General features: G+C 39.9%; 1 protein-coding gene across 5 annotated transcripts in view; it reads right to left on the bottom strand.

Moving 5' to 3' along the window:
- LPP (LIM domain containing preferred translocation partner in lipoma) overlaps window positions 1-23799 on the bottom strand; it is a 696555-nt gene that overhangs the window by 507953 nt on the left and 164803 nt on the right. For 4 of the 5 annotated variants that reach the window (XM_021071246.1, XM_021071248.1, XM_021071247.1 and 1 more), the window contains one exon: window positions 11670-11733. The exons of the other annotated variant lie outside the window; for it this stretch is intronic. The gene's annotated coding sequence lies outside the window, so the exon portion shown is untranslated. The remainder of the gene's footprint in view (window positions 1-11669; window positions 11734-23799) is intronic. 5 annotated transcript variants of the gene reach the window in all.

The raw sequence follows: 23799 nt of genomic DNA, 5'->3' as shown, positions 1-23799 counted from the left end.
AGGGGGTAGGTTACAACCCTAAAAGGTTGGAGACTCCTTGATAGAAGGGTAAACCCCTGTCTATGGGATAGCCCCCCTTCCATAAGTATTGGGGAAGGGTAGAAGTAACATCATAACATTTGAAGACAGAAGATCTAAATGCAAATCAAATCTCCACCATTTATTTACTACTTGAAATGAACTGAAACAGGTCACTTCACTTTTGTTTCTTCAGTGTAAAATAAGGATAATACTGGACAGTATACTGGGTTTCATTAAGGCTAACCAAGAGTGTACAAGAAACTGTACAGAATCCACGTTGCTGAGAACACTCCTCCCCCAGATCATTATTTGCCAATTTTCACCATAATTAATAAAAATGTTAGTTAAGAAGTCATCTGAATTCCACTAAGTTCAACTCAACAAAAATTTACTGGATGTGCAACACATATGATTTAGGTCTCTTCCAGGTGCCATGATTGAAGGGGGCAGTGGGAGGAGGGAGAAAGGAAGGGAGGAAAAAGAGAGGAAGGTCCATCTAAGTCACAAGTCCTATCTCTAGGACCCCCATGATCTTATGGAGGAGACACCATTTCATTCATGAACTCCCTGAACAATAATTAGTACTATATAATAAAACACCCCAAAAAGAAGAATGGCTCTTAATGGAAGTTTTATGAGCAGTCTTACATGAGGTCAGGAAGGCGTTCCGAGCAATGGAGAACATGAATTTATTATCCCCCTGCCACTGTAAGCATCTACTTCTCAATGTACCAGTCTATGGAATCTGCTAGGAAAGAACCTCTTTAGATGGGCTTTGCTGAGTGGCACCTCAGGCATTTACTCTAGTCTCTATCACCCCTGCACTATCCATAACCACACACCCCCCAGCCATTTTCTCCCTCTGCACAGAGCTCCCTTTTCTCTCTTCACTTCCTCTACCCATTCCTAGGGACAATGATGTCCCTAGACCTGGCTCATCTCCATCCACTGCCACCTGGGCTGAAAAGGACCCTTAGGCAGGGGAAGAGTAGATTGGGATTCAGGAGACCTGAGTTCCTGTCCCAGCCTTGTCCCTACTTCATGCTACGACCTTGAGCAAGTCACTTCTATTCAATGGGCCTCAGTATGCTCACTCAACGAAGGAGACTAGAGGATATTTAAAAGTCTTTCTTGCTTCCTAAATGTTCAATGTCTGTGTCCTCACCAATAGCTTCCAGCAATTTCCAAGTCACAACCTGGGGGCCCACCAGTCACACAGCTTCTGGAGAGGCACTGGCATGACCACATCAACGGTTTCTATTGTGGGGAAGGTCAGGGACTCCTTCAGAAAATAGCTGATCTAAACAGAGCCCAAGGAGTGTCATGGCAACACTGCTCGCAAGCTGCCAGAGGTAGGGAGGAAAGCAGCCAAGATGCGTGCGCAGCTGCCACATTTCAGAACAGCACTCAAACCTCGTTAATATCATCTTGCTTAATACCGAGTCCCATAGATCACAAGCTATTTTTACTATGTATTTAACAGATTTGTGTATCATCTTCCATGCCAGGGTTTTCACAGTCCAGTACAGAGGACGTTGCCACTGAAGAGACATCAGGACCTGAGGCCATCCAGGGTTAACTCAGGAGAAGGAGGCAGAGTGAGGAGAATGAATAGGCGTGAGAAAAACAGACTCAGTTGGGGCTGTAGGGTAGGGGAGAGAAGGGAGTAAGGTGTAACGAGAGCAAGTACAGGCCAATACTACCAACCCCCAACTGTGAGACGCTCAAGTCGAAGCTCTCCAAAGACTCGGAGATGCACATATGGAGGAGAGGGGAAGAATCAAGTCCTCTCTTACACTGGGAGTACACAGGTCCTGCCAACACAATTGTGACCACAACCTCAGCTGGCTTTCATCTGTCTTCCCCATAAGTTACTCTTAGAACAGGAAATACCACTCTGCAGACCCTCTGCCCACATTCAGGAGGCAAGCACCAATCCACTACCAGGCACTCTTCAGAGGATAAAGGGAAGGGTTTTAGCTAAATGTCCTGTTTACAACCTATCTCCCTTGTAGGAGTGGGAATCCTAGCTTATGATGACTGACCAAGCTAAATTATGTGGAAGTGCCCATCACATGGTATATCATAGCAGATACCCATTAAACATCTGCTTGTTTCCATCTGCCTCACATGGCAGCAGCATCCTGGGTACCACCTTTATTACTAACGTTCTTCATAGAAAGAAGGAACCTGGCCAAGGCTTGCCGAGCAGTGAGCAAGAGTTCAGGTCCAACCAGCCCTCTGCTGCTTAGTCAGATGGGGACACTGTTCTCAGGCCACTAATTGGGCAGATAAAGTCAGGTAAGCTATTTCTTCCCTGGAAGGGGCTCAACTATACAGAGTTTTTAAGTTCCTTTCCAGTTCTGAAATTCTATAAGCCTCTAAGTGTCATATCCATCTTAAAAACAAGGAACAAACAGAGGGAAAACCGTTGAAGAACACAGTTGTGTGCTTCTTTATTGAGCACAATATCGAGGGCACTGTGCCAGGAGCTAAAGGGAATTCAGAGAAGCAGAATAAAGTTGTCTTTAGATTCAGAACCCCTATAATATGTGTATGTTGGGGGAGGTGGATAAAAGGAAACATAAAAAGATGGCAATACAGGAGTTCCTATTGTGGCACAGCAGAAAAGAATCAGACTAGTATCCACAAGGATGCGGGTTCGATCCCTGGCCTCGTTCAGTGGGTCAGGGATCTGGTGTTGCTGTGAGCTACAGTGTAGGTTGTAGAGGCAGCTCGGATCTCACGTTGCTGTTGCTATGGTGTAGGCCACCAGCTACAGCTCTGATTCAACCCCTAGCCTGGGAACTCCCATATGCAGCAGGTACAACCTTAAAATTAAAAAAAAAAAAAAAGAAAGAAAGAAAAAAGATGGCAATACAAAATAAAGTTTAATTATAAAACAAAGTGCAATGCTTCCAAGCCAAGGGGTAAAGAAAGAAGGCTTTCCTAGGAGGAGGGAAATATGCCAGTCCTTCAGGCAAGAAAGCAAAGCCCACATGGACAAAATGGAAGAAAGCAGCATTTTATAGAAGCTGGACCTCTCTGGTGGAAGAGTCAACATGTATGTATGATGGTTACATATATGTTTTACATCTTAGATAATTTCAAAATTCCATTTCATACATTAAAGACTAGAATAATAATGGTCATTCCATCCACTCATCATATCATAATTCTCTATGGAATGGTAGGAAGAGCACTGAAATAGGAAACAGGACACTTAAGTTCTGGGTCCTGCTCCTCTGCCACTATCAGCTGCCAGCCTTTAGCGGAATGGCTTATCTGGCTGTGGAATAGGATATCTTATAGTATTCCAACTGGAGTTCTTGAGGTTTCTTGAGAACCAAATTGTCCAAAGCTTATGCTTTGCAGATGAGACTGAGGCCCACCAGAAAACAGGTGATTTCTCTCAATTATACATCTCTATCATTCGTGCCCAGTTTACTGGGCATGGCTGATACTCACCTGCCTCTGAGTGTTGCCTCAAGCTGATTCTTGTCTGTCAGAGATTTCCCCTCAGGTCCCTGTAATCTCCCATTGATGTCCATTTATTCATCCTTCAAAGCCAAATCCAGTCCCTGGTTTTGTAAGAAACCTCCTCTAGAAAGAGTTCCCCAAATACTCTCGCTCACAAAGCATAATTACTGAGCCCACACATCACACTGAGACTTGGCTGGCCCTGAATCAAACTCACCTCCACATACCTGCCAGCTCCCTCCTTCAATGTCTTAGCAAGCCACCTTTCTTGGTAGGTGCTAAGTAATTGCTTCTTAAGTCAGGTTGGTCTACACCTTGGTTTTCTGACACTGGGTCAAGTACCTTCTCAAACACATCATGCCTCCTCTGACCATCACCAGCCTGGATGTGCACACTCCCCAGAGCAGCCAAAATAGTTTCAACCTTCTCCCAATCCATCAAGCTATTTACCAGAATGACTAAATACACAAGAAGGAAGAGACATAAAGAAAAGGTGAGGAGAAGCAAAGAGCATGGACTATAAACTGGATAAGCAGCCATGCCTCTGAGTGAAGATGCACTAGAATTACCATGCCAATTTTACAAGGGACAAATCTGCAGTGCAGACACTCAGTGGGGGGCCTAAAATCTGACTCCTAGTCCCCAGTGGAGCAAGGAGGTCCAGTTCTACAGCCTAAAGGATGCTGTGGTAAACTGTCAGGTGGACACGGTCTCAATCCCTAGCCATTGGCTGGACAGGCCCGCTCAGTCTACTGCAGAGAAACAGAAACATCTAGAAAGGAAGAGCATGGCAGCCACCAACCACCAAGGTTTTTAACCAAGTGACTCTCGACCAGTAATATCGGAGTAAAAGCATGACAGAAAGATTTATGAGGCAGAGCTGGGTAACTCCAGAGGCAACCCAAGGCACACATCAGATGGGAATTTTAAATAATCCCTTTAAACACATGAGGACTCAGATGCCAGCACATGTAGTGATGGCCCCAGCCAGACAGCAAAGGCATATTGGCACCACTGTAATTTGTCCATTCACCAATATGCTTCCCGAAAAACACCCATATGCTTTCTTTTAGCTTCCATATGCTTTTTTAGCAAGGAAACTAAAATATTTCATTAGTTTTGAGTAATTAATAATTACTTATTTCACAATAGTCTCCCTCATTAAAAAACGAAAATAACTGATTAAGCTGCAGGATCCTGGCTTTCGACTCAAGCTTTTTTAATTTTTTTTTTTTTTTTAATTCTTCCCCTCTAGGAATTGAGTAATAGAGTAAAACAGCCAGTGTGGAAATACTCGCTCTATGGGGAATGAAGAGTTATCGTACCCATAGCCCAGCATTCCTCCTGACTGAGACATCAGTGTATAATGAAAAGAGCACGGACTCTGGGAGCCTCAAGACTTGGGATCCAGTCCCAGTTTGACCCCTGGTGAATCCCACTTCTGAGGAAATGAAGGGCGTTGAAAAGATAAAGACTGCTGGATTCCTTCAACCCGCCTTCCATGATTCCCAGGGAGCAACTTCACAGGGCTCCCTCCTGTCTCTCAAGGCTTGGGGAAGGAATGCCTAGGAATGCTGGCACAGACCCAGTCATTGTCAGCAGGCCTGTAGCCAACAGACTCGAAATTGGTCTCCAGCCGAAAACAATGCTTCTCAAACTCTAATGAGCCTAGGAACTACCTAGGGATCTTATTAAAATGCAGATTCTGATCAGTAAGTCTGGAGTGTGGCCTGAGGTCTGCATTTCTAACAAGCTCCCAGGTGATGCTGATGCTCCTGGTCTTCAAACCAAACTCTAAGAAGCAAGGATCTAAAAAATCTAAAGATGAAGTTAGGAAGTAGAATCTATAAGAACAGGTCGCATGTGCCTGTCTCATTTGGGCTAGGATGCAAACTATTAATCACACAGACAATAATATTTTTGTATTATATAGCACAGTGGTATTCCACTTATCCTCCCAACAGTCCTGCCACTAGGGTGTGATTTCCATTTTACAGACAACGAAACTGAGATCCAAAGAAATCAAGATACTGCATCCAAGGTCCGGCAGCTAACAGTGCTGGATTCCCAATCCAGCTATATTTACCTGGGAAGTATGAGCATGAGCGAACAGATGACAGAAAATTTAATTAGCTGTTACTGTAGGATGCTGGTATGAAGTCTGGTCCTTGTTCTGCCTGCCCATCTGAAGGTGTTGCCCCTGACAATCTCCAAGGCCTCTTCCATGTCTCACACCAGCGGTCAGTCCCAGGGCTCCCACATAGACTCACGGTGGGTCACCAGGCCTTGAGATGAGCTTCACACATGTGGCAGTCATTACATCTTGGCACGATCCAAATTCTAACTGCTCACATCTGCATCTGTGCTGATCTGTGCACAGCCAGGAGTCTATCTCTAGTAAAAATCCCCCGCATAATAGGGAGAAAACAACAAATGGATTTCCCAAAGCATTGAGATTCCAATTCAGTTGATAACCTGCAGTATGATCAGGGCTCTATGACCCTATCACTCTGTCTCCTCCTCCTCTCACTTATAAAAATGGAGAAACTGAGAATACTAACCTGATACAAGTTTGAAAGAATGGGAAAAATATGAGTTATTTATAAGGCAGTTTATACAACTGCCCAACTTTCTTATTCTGCCTGAAGGTACCAGCAGAGTACTTAATTAATGAATTTTCATGTAAATGTTTCAGGACATATGATCTTGTTCATCTCTGAACTCCCATTGCTCACATTCAGAGTATTCTTCAGGGGGCCTCTGTCCAATTCCTACCAGAAACTTCTACAGTTTTTAGAATTGTTTCACTGTCCCTATTCATAGTCTGTGTTATCTCTGGAGGTATTCACACATCTTGAAGCAGATGTGCATTTGAATCCAGACTTTGCTATTTTATTTGCTGTATGACATTAGACAAATTACACAAACTCTCTGAGCTCAGGGTCCACATAAGAAAGGTGGGAAAAAATAATTTTCTACTTTATGAGATTAATGAAATGAAGTATTAAAATGGATAGCACTTAGCAGATTTTGGATTAAAACAACACCTGAGTGAGTGAATGTGTGTGAGTGAGTGAATGAATAAAATAAGTAGAATAAGAATTTCAATATTAAGACATCACTCAACAACTTGAAATGTAATAAATGTCCAGAGTCATGCTCATAAATGAGTCTGACACTCAGAGCAAAACAATAGGTGAATTGTGGGAGAAATCCAACAGCAAAGGAAATGTATGTTACCCAAATGTCATCACAGACTTCCCACACTGAAAAATATCTTTTGCTTAATCTAGAACCTATATATGATCTTCAGAAGGTTTACAGACCTCCTGAAATTATAGACAACATTCTATGCAGACATGTATTTTCTATTTCATAGATTCATCTGCATTTCCAAATATTCCATAATCCTTTCCCCTACCGCTAAACACACACACAGAGAGACAAATTAATAACTACTGCCTTAGGCAAGTCCCTTGACAGAAAGGGATCTTCCAACTCAGAGAGAAAGAAGTTTATTTAATAAAACAAGGCTAAAAGACACAAGCATGCAGCTTAGAAAGAGACAGTGGAAGTTTTCATGATGAGCACTCCAAACCAGACAAAGAATTTCAGATTCAGCTTGGCTGCAAACTTGCTATGGGACCTTAGAAAAATCAGAGACTCATGAAAATCAGAGTTGGGGAAACTCAGACATCATCTATTTCACTCGCTTCCGCCTCCTCCCCCTCCCATATTACAGATGGAGAAACTGAGGTTCAGAGGAAAGTCATGCTTTCACCAAAGTCACAGCAAATTAAGTAGAGCCAGGATTGAACCACAGACTCAGTAATATAATTGCCACACTCTACATGCCAGGATTATGAGGTATAAGATAAGTGTTAAGACCCAGTGGCCTCAAAGTTATCTTCTAACTATTAGATAATTACTACTCTCTTCTCTGGAAATCTCATGAAAACATTAGTTTGATTTTGGCAAAGATCATCCCAGCTGATTGTCAGTCCCAGCCCAGTCCCACGAGAACAAGGCAGAGAGAAGGTCTGAAAGAATGAAAGATGCTGCTGTTAATCTTGGGTAGCACAGTGACTGTGAACTGCAGGCCTTGAACTAGATTTCACCATGTTGGCTATTACTCTCCTGTCCCCTGTGTATTAATCCTGCATCTGTCTTCTCTTTATTAATGTTCCCAACTATGCGTAGTACATAGCCAGCTAGGAACTCATACTCAGCTTCCTATAATTCACTGGATCAGAAAAGGGCAGGAAGACACAGTGGTGAGGTCAGGGGCAAGTAATCTCTTACAGGAAGAACTACAGGGAAATCCACAGCCTCCTAATAAACACAGAGAAGACAAGCAGCCAGAATCCTCTATACCATGCCTCATGGAAAAAACAGAGAGGCTTGGCATCCATTTATGTTTCAAGGGCAGCTCACATCCCTGTGTTGACAATGGGATTGGTTTTGCCTGAAAATGGCGTCCCTTTAAAATCAGGAAGAGAAAGCACACTTCACATAGAGATTTCTCTCCTAAAACAGAGATATAACTATGGAGTCAGAAGAAAGAATTCTAGCCCAGATCTTCTAGCCCACTAATACATTAGACAAATCAGATTCTCTCCTTGACCCAAAATCTCCATCTCTGTAATGAAAGAATTTGGCTAGAGTGGTTCTTAAAGTCCCCTCTGCCTTTAACATTCTGATCTCTCCTTAAGGTCACTGACTGCAACCCTGGAAAAGTCAAACAACAAACAGAAGAGGAACCTCTCTATGCTACCAGAGTCTGTGAAACTGAGACCCAGATTATAGAGCAGAGAAACACGGAAGAACAGATGTTTTTTCTTTTCTACCAGAAACTGAATGGGAACCAAAAAAATGCATAAATGGCCAATCATACTGTATGTATAGTTCAAATCACTACCTGCCCTTCTGGTATGTACAAAAGTCAAATGCTGAAAAGAACAACTATTTTCACATACTGCATTCTCCTATGACATTGGAAAAGCGGCAGTAGGAGAAAGGATTGGCCAAGGGAAAAACATTGTAAAAAATAGGACATTTGACTAGAAGAAATGCCATACTGACCAGTCCAACTTTATCTGTTGTTAGATACTGAAAAGGACCCCAGAGAAGGGAAAGTGACTTGTCCAAGGCCCAGAGCTAGCAGTAGAATTAGATTCTCATGAATTTGGGTTCATAGAACATAACCCATAATGCATTGCTTCACTCCTGCAAACAATGAGATTCTATCCAGATGACTAAGAAAATAATTTTACTTATAACTACTGTCTCTACCTCCACCTCAAAAAAAAAAAAAAAAAAAATCACTGATTTATTTGTGTTAAGACAGATTAGGGCTGTTTCTATTAAATTATAATAAACAATGCACTCTAGCAATATAGACAAGTCCATGAGAATTAATTGGGCATTATTCATCCCTGCTAATGAATCACCTTGTAGAAAATAAGGAAAATCAATGTTCTACCAGAGGCCAGAAACCTGTTCTTGCTCAAGTACAGATATTCCCTGTTAAAGAACATCGGGTATCAGCTCTAAATAGTAAACAGGGTATACAGTTTCAGATTCCATGAAGTACAGCTTTAAATAGACTTGGTTTGGAAATTGGACAGGGAACACACCACAGTCAGTGGATCAACGTTGAAAGCCGAGAAAAACAATGATTACACTCATTAAGTGGGTACCTGTTGACACGTCTACTGTCAAGTCTAATTATTTATTTAAACAGTTATTCTGTCTTCATTACTGCCACCGATACCAATTCTTACCACAAGATTATTTTAAATTTCTGTAGCATGTCTCCATAATATTTACTTCTCTACTTTCCAAAGGCTATTTGAGAAGTTTTATCCTATTTTCCACACCAAAACCTCTTCCAAAACAAAAAAAAGTAGATAGACAGACAGATAGATATGATAGATAGATAGATGACAGATGGATGATAGACAGAAAAATAAATATTAAATCCCTCTGTCTCAAGAGCAATTTTTCATGATCTTTCAAGACATGATTAAAATTTTCTTGGTAATTTCAAAATGGGTTTTAGTGAAGAAGGGGGGCATAGTTAACCACTTCTCAAAACTTATTTTATTAATATTTAACAATTGGCATTGGAGGAAACAATGTAATAACTACAGTTTCTTAATGAACAAATAGGTCTCTGCCTCATAGAGCTATCAAAATCTATGGTGTGTCTATAGTACACTTTTCTGATATGTTTACCCATGAAAATACATGAAATACATAGGAAAGGATTTTTTGCAGGGGCATTTTGTGGACTACAGATGGACAAAAAGACAGGTAGGAGCTATTCCTGTATTTTTGGCTACCATCTTTTTTAAATAAGATGGTATTTTTGTAGAAATGAGAATAAAATCAAACAACACAAGTGGCTGCATTGTTTGATTTACTCATAGAGGAGTTTCATGGTCCATACGTCTCCTCACTGGCCTTGTTTGCACATGACCTGTCCTTATTCTATGTGTATGGTGAATATCAGCTTTGAAAACCATATTAATGTAAAACTAAAATTTCCACTCAATTCTAAATTTCTAACTCATACAAATATGGGGTAGTACCAACAGACTTCAATTCTTTCAAAGGTCTGTGTAAATAAAATCATGATTAAGATCATGGAAATACACAGCAAAAGGTAAACAAAATATTCAGCAGAACAAATGTTTACAGTACTTTAAATGCTGATAACAAATCTTCCACAAATTTGCTATTCTACAGGGCTTGCAGTTAGGAACAGCACATTGACTACCCCACCTCTTCTAAAACTTCTAGAAGAGTATACGGACCACAGCAGAGCTAGCTGTGAAATACAGCTATCAGCTGTTTATCTGCAGGAGAAAACTCATATTTTACAAATTTTACAACCATTATGCTTCTTGTTTTTCTTTTCTTTCTTTTTTTTTAATTTTTTAAAATTTATTTTTACTAGTATCTGTTTTCTTAGCAAACTTAAGAAGAGTGAATTCTTCTGCCAAAGGGCTACCTACTTTACACTGGTTCCCCAGGAGAGTGACATGCAGATACTATGGGTCCTAGGTCTCAAAGGGCTCTAACTCATTTTCTGTATCCTTGAGATTTGTTGTTCTTGTAGCCTTAAATTATTTGAAGTGTTTTGGGCAGATGAGAGACAGTGACAGACCCAACTAGTAAAGTGTGGCCCCTTCAGAGCCAGGTAACACTGGCAGCATAGTGCAGCTATGTACTCAATTAAGGGCCAGGAAACTGGAGATAAAGCCCTCCTGCTACATACTAACTGAGGAAACAAGAAGGCAACAGACAAGAATATCCTAGGTATGGCATACTAGAGACATTAAATACTTCCACGTTGCCCAGACTTTTGTGCTTTTGGTAGGAAACCTTAAAAAGCTAGGAAATGAAGGGGAAATTAAATCAAGTAGACATAAGGGGTGTGGGGTGGGGGGAGTCCCTGTTGTGGCTCAGTGGAAACAAAACCAACTAGTATCCATGAGGAGGCAGGTTGGATGCCTGTCCCCACTCAGTGGGTTAGGGATCTGGCACGGCCATGAGCTATGGTATAGGTTGCAAACATGGCTCAGACCTCAGGTGGCTAGCTGCAGCTCCAATTCACCCATAGCCTGGGAACTTCCATATACCACAGGTATGACCCTTAAAAAAAGAAGAAGAAGGGAGTTCCCGTCGTGGCGCAGTGGTTAACGAATCCGACTAGGAACCATGAGGTTGCGGGTTCGGTCCTGCCCTTGCTCAGTGGGTTAACGATCTGGCGTTGCCGTGAGCTGTGGTATAGGTTGCAGACGCGGCTCGGATCCTGAGTTGCTGTGGCTTTGGCGTAGGCCGGTGGCTACAGCTCCGATTCAACCCCTAGCCTGGGAACCTCCATATGCCGCGGGAGCGGCCCAAGAAATAGCAACAACAACAACAACAAAACAACAACAACAACAACAAAAAAAAAAAAAAAGACAAAAGACAAAAAAAAAAAAAAAAAAAAGAAGAAGACATAAGAGGGGACAGTACACTATCTTGGCGATTTTTCAGGTTTCGGTGCTCAAGAAATGAAATGCCTTTGTATTTCTTCTGTTGGTGGTGAAATCAATCTTAAACATTGTTGGCTAAGATGCCTATTAGCAATAAATGCAATAATGCCAAGCCTCTCTTACCTTAGATAGCTAGCTCTTGGAATGGTCAGTAGACAAAAGGTTCAGTAGATTGCAATGCAAGTGTCTGTAAATGAAATAGGTAAAAGTTACTCATAGGTTCCAAGCTCTATTTATTCATTAATAATTAGAAGCTCTTCTATCTACACAGCAGTTTCTTTGTTTTGCGGAACACTTTCACATTCACTATCTCATTTCAGCCCACAACAACCTGGTGAAGAAGCAGGAAGAGAGCATTCTACTCACTTCATAAGTAAGAATAAGAAGTTCACAGAGGGATAAGGAGGACAAGAAGGGAACTAACATCTCTCCCATGACTAACTTCACAAATGTCATGGGAAATGGGTATTATCATCTTCATTTTACAGATGTGAAAACTCAGTTCAGAAAAGGTAGGAAACTTGCCCAAAACTACACAGTAAAGTACAGGGCTGGGTGCAAGTTTGGACCTTCTGGGCTCTGCCTGTCCAGCCAGTGGTCTGTCCATTCACTGGTCTTACCTCAGTCTTTCCTGGGATATTAGGTTGGGAAAATACAAAGACAGATAACTCACTGATTTGATATATTAGACTTAGTGGGGGAGGGAATAATGAAATAAAACTGGCCATTTTATTGAAGCAAGGAAGAAGTAAAAACACATGAGATTTGGAGCCAGTCAGACTTGTCTTTCTCTCACCAATGGCTTCAGGCAAGTCAATTTCCTTCTAGGTAAATGAGGCATAGCATAGCAACTTCAGAGCCAAAGCTGAGTTAAACTTTTCCTCGAAGATTATCCTCCATTATTTCATATCTATAGGTATGAACAAAGGTGGTGCACAAAATGGTAACATTTCTTCCTATGAGTCCGTGCCTATATGATTGATGTTTTAAACACATAAGGCTAGAGGATATCTCTGGATCGGGCATTTCCTCGACTTGTGTCCCTAGTTTTAAAATACCACAATATTTATCTATATCAGTCTTACATGGCCTCACCTAATACTAGAATAAAGAATTTTAGTTCTAAAGAACAAAGCCTCAAAATTTCAGAATCATATTTAAAAGAAACTGCTTTAGGTGAAGAAGTACAAGTTTCACAGGTCATCCTAAAGTTTGTGCTTATATCATGCCTTAGATTCAGAGATAAGGAGCTGTCAACAGGACTGCAAGCACAAGGGGATGATTTAACATAGGAATAGGTTTATTGAGACATAAAAGACCTCTGGGAAGTTTTAATAATATGTCCCGTTTTCATACGGGACTCAAATCAGATTATGAACAGAGCATGGTTGATGGGATACTCTACAAAAACTCCTTGTCATATGTCACCAAAATCAAAACATTAATCATCTTTTAACATTATACTTTATGGTTAATGGAAAAATATTTCATGACCATGTTATCTCAAATCATCACTGACATAAGCCCTATGAAACTTTATTACACCAATTTTACCAATCAGAAATCCAAACTTCAAAGATCACATGGTTAACCTGGAGCAGATAAAAGTTTAACCCTGTATCTCAATCCCCAAACAAGGAAAGACTCTTCTCCTACACGTTGCAATCTCCTATTTGGGGGTGCTCTATTTGGGGAGAAAAGTACAATGAGTTTATACCCTTTAAAAGTCCATTGTCAAGGCACCAAAGCACATTTAGTATTGAGTCCTGCTTCACTAGCAAGTGAAAGGAGATAGAGAGAGACTTCACATCTGTGGTCTAACCAGAAGGTAACACATTACTAAGCTGAGGCAGAGGAGTGTTCAATGCAGGGTTGCCATGAACACTTTCTCAGCTCTCCTCAGTGAAGTTTCAGAGATGCAACATCCTTGGGTAAGCTATCAAAACATAAGCCACAGAAACAACAGAAGGCAGCACCACTGAATTTTTCTGAAGGGGTCAATTCATGTCACAGGAAAGTTGAAACCTTCTAGCTAAGACGTTCACCATCTTCTTCTCACACAGTTGGAGTTCACATGTCCTCTGTAAACCAAGTATTTCCCAATGCAGTGGAATTCTCCATTAGACCCATAAAGACATTTGGACAACTGACAAATCCCACTCTAGCATCTTGGTAATGAAGCCAGTTATCCTTGGCTGCCTTTGTGTATTTTATGACTGCTGAACCAGAACCCGGTAGGTCTGCATCCTTTATCGAATCACCCATCCTCTCCCAAGAAAAATTTCAACCAGAAGCAATTTCAACCAAAAATAAAGAAATCTGTGTAATCAACTTCTAACTTACCAAACTTAAACTGTTAATTAGAATCAATGCAAAGCAAAGCTCACCAAGCCTAGCTAGAACTATTATTAAATAATTGATAATTTTTACTGTATTGGGGGAAAATTGGAGAGAACAAATGAAACCAATGGGAGAGAAAGAGTGAGAGAGAGAGAAAGAAGAAAGAAAAATGATGGGGAATAAGGAAAAAATAAAAGAATGGAAGAACATGAGAAACAAAAAGAGCAGAGAGACCTGTTTTGACAGGTTTTTCACAAACCATGGTATGGTATGATCAACCACTGCACCCCAGGACAATATTTAAGCAATATTACTCAAGGATGATGATCCTAACATTAGGAACAAAAATTCCCACCAAGTGGCATGAGAATCACTAAGGCCTATTTAGAGGTTCCCCTTAATATTTCATATTTTCCAAGTCCTATCAGAGCCTTGTAAAAATCTTCATCTAAGCCAATAAACAAGTAAGTCTCCAGTCATGTGGGCCCAGATGTTCCTTCTGAATAAGGGTTCTTATCTTGAAAAGAACACTGGAAAGGGGACTGAGGACCTGGGTTCTGGTGTTAGCACTACAATCCCCAAGTGTTTGCACAGAAGTTGTATGAAATATGGATTTTCTGTTTTTCTTTCCACAGGTCTCAACCATGGTTATCTCTAAACCACTGCGAAAAAGCCAAAAGTTATTTTGTCTAAACTTTGTGCATTTTATTGTTTTATGGATTGACTAAGGTGGTTGTGAGAGGATTAATTATATATTAAATAATGTCATAAACATGATTATTAGGAAGTCTCACCTCCAAAGCAATTAAAATGTGAGATTAGGCCAAAGGCATTAGATGACAAATACAGAATGTCCTCCACTGCCATCATCAAATCCCATATAATAACATTTTTAAATACATGCTCACCTGATAGCCTAAGACACTTATCAAGAATACAACACACTCCATGGCTTATGAACGATTTGGTTGTCTCATTAAAGTAATGTTTGCCAGTATTTAATTGCTTCCCTCCCTGATTTTAATTTGTTCACCTGTCAGCATCTATCAAAGGCACTGAGATCTTCTGACATCCTGGATGATTGTGTTGAAATTAATCAGATTTTTTTAAAGTAAATTGCTTTGGCCTAAAGGTAATGCTCATCTTCTTCATGTGATATTTATAAGGGTTCTATCAGTGGGACTTATAATCTAGAAATTAAATCAAGGGCTTTAGGAATCCTAAATGAAAATATAAGTAAGTAGCTCACAAATTTCCAACACTGGATTTCAGGACATTAGTACTTCAAAAAATTCAATCAACAAGTGTACATTGAATACATAGTTCTTGCAAGCAATACCTATTGGCTAAACAGAAGAAAGTTAGAAATGAAGCTACTTCAGAAAGTTCAGAGAAACAAGTGAAAATTAATTAAATTAAGCTGAACTCACCTTGACAAAGCAGCCAATAATTTGGTCATTCCAAAGTTACATTTTGTGTTTACAATTATGATCAGTTAAATACATTATGCTTTCACACAGATTAATGATTTTATTCTTCACTTCAATCCAATGAGGTGAAATTGGTATTACTGGTAGTGATAGCAGTAATATTCCCATTTAACTAGTAGAAAAGCTGAGACAGAGTGGAAAAGGGACTCCTTCCTAAATACCTGGTTATGGGCAGAGCTGTCTATGATCTAAATAAAATCAGACAGTAACAGCATGATCACTTTGGAATAAAGAGAGAAAACATTATTTGCAAATCCTAAATACATAATTATTCAGTGCTAATTCTTGTAATAATATCTATCAGTAACAGTGCTGAAAGTACTCGCTTAGGAAACTCGCAAGCATAAGCTATTTTATAAGTAAATGAAATGAGGGAGAGAGGCTCTGTAATGTGTCCTACAGTCATGATATTATTCTTACGTATTTATGTTATTATTTCTACCTTGGAATATAGAAATATGCATTCATACAGTAATTAGTCCCCAAAGCTGGTTCTTAGGCAACTAAACAGAAAAAAGGAAAAGGGTGTATGTACTCAACTCTAGGAAGCAGGGGTGGGGGAGTCAACTGTAACACATGGAATTTAAAGGCTGGCTTTATAACTAAACATAACTAAATCCTAGTATAGGTCTCATCTTGCCAGTGGACTCTGAGCCTCTACTTAGCCTTTAAGCTTCTCCCATGCTCTGGAGTTTTCCTGACCCAAAAGGGTTTGATAAAGCAGCCATTCTGAAGATGACCACAATGCCTAGTTTCATATTAGATCACTGAAATTACCACACAGTTTTGTAATTTTTACCTGCTAGTGTGTCTTGAAGAAGAAACTCTGTCTAACTCAGTTTCTTGAATCCAAACCCCTAATCAAGAAGCTGGCCCTTAGTAGGTACTCAAGAAAATATTTATTGAATGACTATATAACAAACGATAAAAGTGTTCTAGGCAACTCCTATTGCACTTAGCTCAGTACATATCGTACAAGAAGTGCTTAGTCAACGTTGGTTGAATTGAAATTAATTGAATAGTTAATTTAAAAAAACACATTGTTCAACTAAATGATTCTAGCGGCTACTAAGTGAGAGGTTCAGTGAGGAGTTAAAAGTAACCTGCAATTACCCAGCTGTCACTAACCCATTAGAGAGGTGAAGAAATATTTTTCACAGGCAGAATAATAAAGGTTGAACATATGAACAGAAATGTAGGCAGGAGTTCCCGTTGTGGCTCAGTGGAAACAAACCTGACTGGTATCCATGAAGATGCCGGTTCAATCCCTGGCCCCACTCTGGGTTAAGGATCCAGCATGGCTGTGCACTGTGATGTAGGGGGAAGACGCAGCTCAGATCCCATGCTTCTGTGGCTGTAGCTGTGGCCGGTAGCTACGCTTTGATTTGACCCCTAGCCTGGGAACTTCCATGCCACAAGGGCGGCTGTAAAACAGTTAAAAAAAAAAAAAAAAGAAAGAAAAAGAAAAAAAGAAATGTAGGCAAAAGATTATAGGTATAAATAAAATCTAAACAGGGAGAAATGGAGAAAGAAATTCTTAAAATAACGAATTCTAAAAATCAAGTCATGTGTAGAAAAAAAAGATCAAAGCTGATCAAGTTAAAAGTAATATGTATTAAATATGTTATGTTTCTGTAGCTGAGCTATGCATGTCACATACTTTAATTCTTAAAAATATTCTTAGAAATCATTACATATCCATTTTGAATCTGAGAAAATGAATGTTTAGAAAAGGTAATCTGGTCAAGTTCAAACACCTAGTAAATTACAGTTCTTCAATTCATATCCCAGCTCTTAAGCCCCCAAACTCATATTACTCCCAGTATAATAACAAAGAGGCATGTAGAAGTGAATGGCATGATGAAAATAACAAAGAGGCATGTAGAACTGAATGGCATGATGAAACAGGGATGGTATAAAAAATATGAGCTTCCAGACCTTTTCAGGTCCTAGGATGTAGGTAGTGAGAAAAAGACTGAAGCAGGAAGAAGATGAATGAGGAAACAAAGCTGTCTTTGGGTATCTGAGGACATGCCCTGTATAAGTCATATTATACTTGTGAAAAATCTGTAGCACTACAACCATTCAGGTTAAAATGATGAAAAATCCAGTTTCAATGCAATGCAAAGGAGAACAGTAAACCATGAAGCTGTCTAGCAGTGGAACATACTGCCTCACAAAGAATTAAAAGTGTTCAAGTAGAGGCTAAGTGGCCATCTGCCAGGAAAAGTATGCATGACATCCTAGCAATGGGAGGGAGTCTGCATTGGAGGATGGGGCAGGGCAGCTCTGTGTTTCAGAGATTTAGCTGCCCAATAATGAGAGATGAACAACAGCTCAGAGTACTAGATAAATATCTGAAGAATGCCCTTTGAAGAGACGCTTGGATAAAAATAACACCCATTCAACACATCCACGGAGCCTATGATGCACCAAGCACCGGACAGTCTCCATGCTTCAGGAGTTCTGACAAAGAGGCAGAAGACACATTGTGAAGAGTTAGAACTGTTGCTAGGTAATTTTTGAGCCTAATAAATGGTTGGGGAAAACCACAACTAGAAATCTAACAAAGAAAGAAAAAAGACTAAATGGTTTGCAGGTAACTAATGGCAGGAAACATCAGTTTTGTGGAAAGAAGAGGAAGTTACCAAAGGTCTAGGTTTAGGGAAGAGCTGATTCACAAGGGTGATCAAAGGCCAAATCTGATCATACTTTTGGGCAATGAAAACAGTCATTGGGGAAGAATCAGAAAGTCAGATAACAAAGTTTACTTCACAAAGCTCACAGGTGAGGGAAAGTGATCAAATACTGGATGAGAAATAGGAAAAAATGACATCTCGCAAGAGAATATCCAACTTATTTAAAAATGAGAGAACAACACATTTGAGAGTCTATAAATCTACTTTCACAATTTGCCAGATTTACTCATTTTCATACACTGCAAACTCTTTCAACCCCCAGCCTTCCCCAAAGCTACTCTAAAACAGGAGAGCGGTATTAAAAAGAAAAATGCAATTTCTGGGTCTGGTTCTATTGCCTTATTGGATAACTTCCTTCCTGCAGGGAAGTGTGGGGCAGTGGGGTGGAGTTAGAGAGAGGGAGAGAGAGAGGCTTTACTAGAGAATAGAAGTTTTAGGGTGGTTGGCCAGTGAGATAACTTGTAATGATATGAAAGATAATGATTGTATGTATAATTTCCTTTCCTGTGACTTTTAACTAATCTAAGTGAAGAAGGAAGTGGTTGCTTCAGCTCAAACTCAGTGATTCTTCTTTCCCCACAAAGCTGGAATTCTAAACCAGAAAATGAACAAGTAGTCAAATGCTCCTTCGACTTCTCTCCATCTTGGCAAAGACAAAGCATGTTCTGTTTAAAGAGGCAGCAGTAGTGACTACTGAAATCTTAAAAAGCAGAAGAGAGAGCAGTGGTGCAGTGGTGAGTATAGAGCAGGGAAAATATGCAAAGGGTTTAATATGCAAAAAACATAAAAATCTTCCTATATGTTCAATAATTAATTATACATTTTGGCATCAGCATATTCACAAAAGAAGTTCAAAAACACCTACTTTGAAATTTCTGAAACTGAAATAGGACATCCAATGAAAAACAAGAGGAATGCACTAACAACTGAGACCCAGCCCCTAATCTACCACTAACTGGTGGGGCTGTCTTTTCCAGCACTCCTCTCCTATAAAATGCTAGATCAGATCTGTGGCTCTCAATGTGGGATCCATAAACTAGTGGGGTACTCTCTAGACTCAAGATCATAAAACTAAGATATTATGATTATTTTTCACTGTGTTGACTTTCACATCAATGGTGCAAAAGTAATAAGTGAGTAAAAATGGCTAGAGTTTAACATCAGTCAAGGAAGTGCACCAAAGTGTGTGATAGTCATTGTACTTTTCACCCCCAAGCCCCACAGTAAAGAGGGGTTGAGGAGTATTGTTTCACTTAAGACTGTCATTAATGCATCGAAATTCTTAATTTTATTAAATCTCAATCCCAAGGTCCTTACAGCATTTTAATATTCTGTGTGAGATAGTAGGAAATATCCATGAGGTACTTCCGTTAAATCCCAAACAAATCATTGTCTCCAAGAAATGCATGTGTAGAGTTCCCGTCCTGGCTCAGCGGTAGCAAACCCGATGAGTATCCATGAGGATACGGGTTCAATCCCTGGCCTTGCTCAGTGGGTTTAGGATCTGGTGTTGCCATGAGCTGTGGTGTGGGTCGAAGATGTGGCTCAGATCCCACGTTACTGTGGCTGTGGCGTAGGCTGGCAGCTATAGCTCTGATTCGACCATTAGCCTGGGAACTTCCACAGGCCACGGGTGTGGCCCTAAAAAGCAAAAAAAAAAAAAAAAAAGTAAGGAAAAGAAATGCATGTGTATGACTGTTTGAATGGAGAGCTGAACTAACAGCTCTCTGCATGAAACACCAGTTTTATTTGAAAGAATGACAAACTTGTCATTCAGGCTTGGTCATGTTACACATTTCTCAAAAATAAACCAAGAGAATCTATCTTACCAAGGAAAACAACTAACAGGGTTTATTGTCAATGATAAAACTCAAAAGTAAAAGTGAAAATTAAAATTTTTGAAACTTGCATCTACTATTATACAGTTCACATCTTCCTAATATTTAAAATATTGTTTTGATGAAGTCAGTAGTGATATTAATGAATTTTTAATGCTAAATAATAAAACATGTCATGCATAACTCCATGAACTAATATTTTCCAAATAAACAGTGAATGATGTTACACAATCACAGGGGAAGATCAAATCAAAGTAAAAATAAGACCAGTGGATTTTAATATAACAGATTACCAAAAAAAAATGTTTATTGATATGATTTCAAATGTTACATCACAGCTAAACTTTAAGAAACTATCACTATCAAATTTTGGTGTATTATCAAAGAAGAAAATCCACAATTACCTCAATTACTTCCTTTTCCAATTCTCTCTAGAAATGCTTTCTGGATTTTCATCATAAACTTTAATCAAAATACATATCACGAAAAAGCCAATGCAGAGGTAAGAATCCAGTTTTTACATTTTTCACTAATTTTTTGTTTGTCTATTTTGGAAATGTACTTATTTTCATGCAAATATTTTTATTAGAATGTCAGTTTTATTTTTGTTTAATTTCTAAGATAATGAATAGCATTAGCTATCATTCACATGAACAAAAACTCATTTTTAAGAGTGTAAATAGTTTCTGAGGCCAAACCACTGGTCTTGATGGCATTTATGTCTATTCCTTCCTGCCTCATACTAATCTTTAGTACTAAACCTTCAGGAAGATACAAAGTGGCTCAGCTCTACTTTTAGATCTGGCTACGTGTTTACCTTTATAGCTGCAATCTTAGCATGTGCAGACCCAGAAACACCTGCATGACTTCACCATGGAGTAGGCCACTGATCGATCAACAACTGTTCACTGTGTGCCCTCCATGGGGCAGACACATGGATCAGAAATCAGACTCCACTACTCAAGGTATGCTCTTGGTCAAGATACAGAATCTCCCTAAATCTGTTTCTTTAATGTAAAGTAAGAATGACAAAAGGACCTACTCATAAGATTACTGTGTCGCTCCAGTGAAATGATGCATCAGAGAGCTTAGTATATACTGTGTCAGGCATATACTAAAAACTCAATAAATCTTACAAACTTTCATTACTCACCAAAACAGACCATTTGCTATGTACATGAGAGAAATAAAAAGTTTAACATATATATTATCAGGGGCTCAAAATTAACCCCAGTTACCAAAGCCTTCAGCTCCATGGAAACAGAGAAGCAAAATTATCCAGGAGTACTTGTTCCTCATATCAAGAACAAGAATCTGTCCTTGACTGGGAATGAAATCCAGGTTGTAATAATGACCTAGCCACTGCATAGGTTTCTAAACTTTCTGTGGTCAAACAAGCAAGCAGTTCATACTCAGCATCATTCTTAGCACTGTGTTGACAGAATAAAGGACAAGAGGGGGGTGAGGATTCAAACCAAGTTCCTAATTAGACAAGAGACTTTCTTTCCCTTCATTTGGCCAAATGTCATGTTCATTTTATCTCTTTGCTCCACTTCATTTGAAACCCAAAAGGAATGAGGTTATGGAGACAATAAGGACACTTACCAATCTGAGGTATGACCCAAAATGAAAAAGATGCCCTAACATTGCTAATAGATTACAAGTGTAGAGAGGAGGTCCTTGATAAGTTTGTTTAAATAAAAACTATAATCTAGAGGAATAAACTTACGTACACATACATATAATTTCTTACAAATATATGAAAGAATTAAATCATTAAACTAGTTATGTTGATGATGCCCAAGTTTCTTTTATAAGGGGAAAAAAATGCCTTTACTTCACTCTATTTCATCCAGTTTAAGTATAACCATTTCTAGTGTCAGTTTCTTACTAGCCTGATAAGACTTAACTGCTGATTTAATAGAATGATGTAAGTTACATTTCCAGAAGAATGTATAGAAATGATCATGCCCCCTTAACAGCACTTGGATCTTCAATCAGGAAATTCAATTTTAGCAGCAAAACTATGTTTTGGCAAAAGTGCAATTGAACTCAGTGTACTTGTCACATTTCTAAATATACTCCGGTCACCATGACAACAAGGGAGACTGATGGATCGCTTAAAAGAGTACGGTATATTTAATTGTCAGCATTTTAAACTGACTCAGAAAAATGCTGTGTGATAGGTCTACTCACCATGGTTACTGTCGGCTGAGTCCATAATAAAAGATTCACATACGCACATCGACAACGTGCGCACAAAGAACGTAAAAGTCAGAAGGCCCTGTATTTCCAACCAGGCCAAGTGCCAAATTTAAGACTTTGGAAAGGATCTGTTCTCATTAAGGTGCCACTCAACAACCGCCACACATGTCAGGATCTGCATGTGTGCCCAAGGCCACCAGAACAAATGCTAAATCAGATTCCAATGCCTGATCCATTTCTTAGACTAAAGACCAACTTAAGGTTATCTTCTCAAGGAATATATCTGGTATAGGAGGTGAAAGAGACTCTGTTCTCTCCTTGCATGTAGATTTATTCCCAAAAGATAATCTTCTGAGACCCATTCATTCCTTAAATAACCATTTCCCAAGGGCCTCTCCTATGTCAGGCAGTCTTCCACAGTCTGGAAATACAGTGGCAACAGATAAGGTCCCCATCTTTAGGAAGCTGACAGCGTAAGACAAGAAGATAAAGATGCCAATAAATAACACTTTAAGAGAAAGAGATAATCCATATGAACGGCTCCACCAGAGTATACTACTAATGGAGTATACTACAGCAGTGCCGGCTTATGGTAAGCGCTAAGCAAATCTTCACCATTATTATTATAACTAAGATGTTTTTCACCAAAAGAAATTTCAGTATAGTAAAGAAAACAGGAGTTCCCGTCGTGGCGCAGTGGTTAACAAATCCGACTAGGAACCATGAGGTTGCGGGTTCGGTCCCTGCCCTTGCTCAGTGGGTTAACGATCCGGCGTTGCCGTGAGCTGTGGTGTAGGTTGCAGACGCGGCTCGGATCCTGCGTTGCTGTGGCTCTGGCGTAGGCTGGCAGCTACAGTTCCGATTCGACCCCTAGCCTGGGAACCTCCATATGCTGCAGGAGAGGCCCAAAGAAATAGCAAAAAAAAAAAAAAAAGAAAACAAGGCATTCTAAGCATGCTTTCAGAGAACCAGCAGTGTTATATAGAAAATAAAACAAAATAATGGGAGAAAGAAATGGGGTGAGGGTGCGTGAGGTGGCACTCTACCCACAGATGAAGGAAGATCTCTTTGAAGAGACAACTTTGAGCCTTGGATGATGACTCCAGGACAGCCACACAGAGAATCAGAGGAAGGTCAGGTGGGAAGAAACTTGGTGTATACACAGGGGTCTGGGGAGGTCAATGTGTCTGCAGCTTATTGAGTAAAGTGGTTAGGGGTGGGAGATAAAGGAATGTTTCTAAATACCATGGAAGCCACTGGATGCCAGAGGGCGTGATAGGATCCAATTAACAATTTCAGAAGCTATCTCCATATAGCGTGGAGAAGGGTCACAAGGGGAAATCATCAAAGTATTGAAACCATTTCAGACTCTACTGCACAGTCAGGGTACAAATGGTGACTTGAATTGGGTCACTATTCTACTCCAATGCTTTTCCATGGCCTGTGCTTACTTTCTCAACCATCTCTGAACAATCAGAATCAGGAACTACTCAAACAACAGAACAAACACATGCTGGCCAAGCATGTACTCAGAGCAAAGGTAGTAGGTGATAGCAAATAGAGTTGTAGGTAGACCCTGCAGCAGGATAGGGAACATGCCCCCACGATTCAACAGGTCTGGGTGGGGCTTGAGATGCTGCATGTCTAGCAAGCTGTGAGGCTTGATGGTGAGGCTGCTGCT

This window comes from Sus scrofa, chromosome 13 (genome assembly GCF_000003025.6).
Source record: "Sus scrofa isolate TJ Tabasco breed Duroc chromosome 13, Sscrofa11.1, whole genome shotgun sequence".
Classification (NCBI taxonomy): Eukaryota; Metazoa; Chordata; class Mammalia; order Artiodactyla; family Suidae; genus Sus; species Sus scrofa.
The sequence above is the reverse complement of the archived record's forward strand: the minus strand, read 5'-3'. Positions and strand labels throughout refer to the sequence as shown.